Source organism: Pseudorca crassidens, chromosome 7 (assembly GCF_039906515.1).
Source record: "Pseudorca crassidens isolate mPseCra1 chromosome 7, mPseCra1.hap1, whole genome shotgun sequence".
Lineage (NCBI taxonomy): Eukaryota > Metazoa > Chordata > Mammalia > Artiodactyla > Delphinidae > Pseudorca > Pseudorca crassidens.
In genome coordinates this window covers 90,154,330-90,158,453 of record NC_090302.1, presented here as the reverse complement: position 1 = coordinate 90,158,453, position 4,124 = coordinate 90,154,330, and positions in this window count along the sequence as shown.

The window sequence follows — 4,124 nt, the reverse complement described above, 5'->3', positions numbered from 1 at the left end:
AACACATCATTGTAAAGCCATTATACTCTCATAAAGATGTAAAAAATAATAAATAATGACATTAAGGTGAATAAAATAAGAATCCAGGATTCCTTATGCATATAACAAAAGAGTAAAGGAAAGCATGGGTTAATTTAAAAAATTAAAGACAGAGAAAGGAAATATCTTTCTTATACTAGAAATCATCTAGAAGAATTGACATCATCAACATGGCAGGGTAAGAGTTTCTACCATCTTCCCCCCAAAAGAAAACATATTTAGACAATTAACAATGGATAAGAGACATTTGTGGATGTCCAGGAGGACAGTTCTAGCACAGCATTGGAACAAAAAAAGAAAAATCTGAGAGTGGATGCATTAAATAGGGAAGATGAACAGTTTAACATTACCTGCATCAACCCTCCCCCAAGGCAGTTTAGCTCAGTACCAAGAGGGAATTTCTTGGCCATGTTTTCTCCCATGGGGAAAAGCAAGCATATGAATGAGCACCCAGCTTCTTCAGCTCTGCATGATGCTAAAAAACAGACCTACTTCTTTTTCACCCCACCCAGAATACTTAGGTGTGCAGTGAGATGAGTACAGGGAATGACTGGGAGAAGAGTAGCTACGTCTCTCAGAGGGCATCAAAGAGATGTGGATCCTATTAACTGCGTTACAGATTCCATCAGGGAGCCCACCCATGACTGCTGGTAATGCCTTGCCTACAGATCCCCCCAACTGACCCAATGCTTCATATGCCTCACTCACACATACCCTCACACATTGTGACCATCTCCCTGTGCATGCCCCCCCCCCCCACAGAATGGTGAGAGTGAGCCTGTGTGGAGGCCTAGTGAGCTTGCATAGGAAGCTGGCACAACTGCAGAATCAGGAGAAACCTGATAAACGTAGGCATTCAGCACCACCTTATGGAAAGCAAACGGGAGGTTGTCCACACCCAACCTGGCTTTGCAGTATTGATAGAAGGCATACAATCTTATTGTTTCTCCCACAAGAGGTAACAAGAAGTGTGGCACCAGCATATCCATAGAAAAGGTCTGAGAAAACCTCAGAATCCCTAACAGGGCTGATGGAAGATATTTCTCTCCCAAAGTTAGTCAGTAAAGATGGGAAGATGTCACATCCTCTTCAATACAAAGATAACAATGCAAGACTTCAAGGAACATGAAAAATCAAGGAAACAGTACGTCACTGAAGGAACACAATAATTTTCCAATAATCAAACCAAAAGAAATGGAGATCTGAAATTTGCCTGAGAAAGAATTCAAAATAGTTGTTTTAAGGAAACTCAGGGAGATACAAGAAAACACAGAAAAACTATTCAACAAAATTAGGAAAACAACACACAAACAAAAACTTTTCAGTTTAACAGAGAGATAGAAATAATAAAAAAGAACATCTCGGGCCAAAGAGCATAATGCATAAAACAAACAAAAAATAGAGAAAATCAATGAGAGAGAGGATCAAACAGAAGAATCTGTATAGTAGAAGACAGGTTTCTTGAAATTATCCAGTCAGAAAACAAAGAAAAAAGAATGAAAAAGAATGAAGAAAGCCTGTGTGAACTATGGGATAAAATTAAGAGAAGCAATCTATGCACTATTGGAGTCCCAGAAGGAGGAGACAGGGAGAAAGGGGTAGAAAGTTTATTTAAAGAAGTAATAGCTGAGGGCCTCCCTGGTGGCACAGTAGTTAAGAATCCACCTGCCAATGCAGGGGACATGGGTTTGAGCCCTGGTCCGGGAAGATCCCACATGCCACAGGGAAACTGACCATGACCACAACTACAGAACCTGCACTCTAGAGCCCACAAGCTACAACTACTGAGCCTGTGTGCCACAACTACTGAAGCCTGTGTGCCTAGAGCCTGTGCTCTGCAACAAGAGAAGCCACTGCAATGAGAAGCCCACACACCACAAGAGTAGCCCCCTTTGACACAACTAGAGAAAGCATGCAGCAATGTAGACCCAACGCAGCCAAAAATGAATAAATAAATAAATTTATTTTTTAAAAAAAGCAATAGCCGAGAACTACCCAAATCTGGGGAGAGATTTAGACATCTAAGTTCATGAAGTTCATAGGTCCCTTCAAAATTTAAACCCCAAATGATCTTCTCCAAGACACATTAAACAAAACTGTCTAAAATCAAAGACAAAGAGAGAATTTTAAAAGAAGAGAGAAAATTTTTTTTACATACAAGGAAACTTCAGTTAAGCTATCAACTGATTTTTCAGGAGAAACCTTGCAGGCCAGTACAGTGGGATAATATATTCAACATGCTGAAAGGGAAAAAAAAACTGTCAAAGAATTATACTTTACCTGGAAAAGCTGTCCTTCAGAAATGAAGTAGAGATAAAGACTCTCCCAAACAAACCAAAGCTGTGGCAGCTCATCACCACTAGACCTGCCTTATAGGAAGTGTTGGACCATTCTTCAATGTGAAACAAAGGGCCCTAATTAGTAACATGAAACCATATTAAAATAAAAGCCACACTGCCAAAGGTAAGTATACTTCAAATTCAGAATATTCTAATACTATAATATGGTAGTGTGCTAACCTCTTGGTGCTAGTGTTAAGGTTAAAGAACAAAAGTATTAAAACTAACTATAGCTACAACAATTTGTTAATGGATACACAATATAAAAAGAGGTAAAAAAAAAAAGAGGTAAATTGTGACATCAAAAGCAAAAAATGTGAAGGGGAGTAAAAGAGAAGAGTTTTTGCATATGATTGAAGTTAAGTTGTTATCAGTGTTAAATAGATGGTTACACGTATACTACGTTTTATGTAAGCCTCATGGTAACCACAAAGAAAAAACATATAGTAGATACACAAAAGATAAAGAGAAGGGAATCAAAGTATATCACTATGGAAAATCATCAATACACAAGGAAGACAATAGAAAAGAAAAAGCAAACAACAAAAAAAGCCAGAAACAGTAAGATTGCATTAATAGGTGCTTCCCTATGAATAAGTACTTTAAATGTAAATGGCTTCAATTCTCCAATTCAAAAGCATATAGTGGCTGAATGGATTTAAACAACAAGAACCAAGGATATGCTGCCTACAACTCATTTCAGTTTTAGGGACATATATAGGCTCAAAGTAAGGGGATGGAAAAAGATATTCTGTGCAAGTGGAAACCAAAAGGAAGCAGGGAGTGCAACACTTACATCAGACAAAACAGACTTTAAGCCAAAAACTGTAACAAGAGACAAAAAACGTTATCGTATAATGATAAAGGGGTAAATTTATCAAGAGGATAAACAAATTGTAAATTTAAATGCGCCCAACAACATAGTACCTAAATATATTAAGTAAATACTAACAGATCTGAAGGGAGAAATAGACAATACAATAATAGTTGCAGATTTCAATACCCCACTTTTTTTTTTTTTCAATACCCCACCTTTAACAATGGATAGATTATCCAGAGAGTGGAAGCAGTGGATTTGAATTACACTTTAGACCAAATGGGCCTAACACACATATAACAGAATATTACATATTATAAAACCAGAATACACATTCTACTCAAGCATACAAAGAACATTCTCCAGAATAGATGATATGTTAGATGACAAAAGAAGTCTTAGCAAACTTAAGATGATTGAAATCATACCAAGTATCTTTTCTGACCACAGTGATACAAAGCTAGAAATTACTAACAGGAGGAAATCTGTAAAATTCACAACGATGTGGAAATTAAACAGCCTGCTCCTGAACAAGCAATGAGTCAAAGAAGATATCAAAAGGAATCAGAAAATATCTTGAAACAAACAAAACCAAAAATACAACATACCAAAACTTCTGAGATGAAGCAAAAGAAGTTCTAGGAGGAAAGTTTTAGCCTACATTAAGAGAAAAGAAAGAACTCAAATAAATAACCTAACTTTACACCTCAAAGAACTAGAAAAAGAAGAACAAAGCCCAACTTTAGCAGAAGGAAAGAAACATCAGAGCAGACATAAATGAAGTAGATACCAGAAAAACAATAGAAAATATCAAGAAATCTAAGAGCTAATTTTTGAAAAGATACAGAAAATTGATAAACATTTTAACAAAGGAAAAAGAAGACTAAATAAATAATACCAGAAATAAAAGAGGAGACATTCCAACTGAA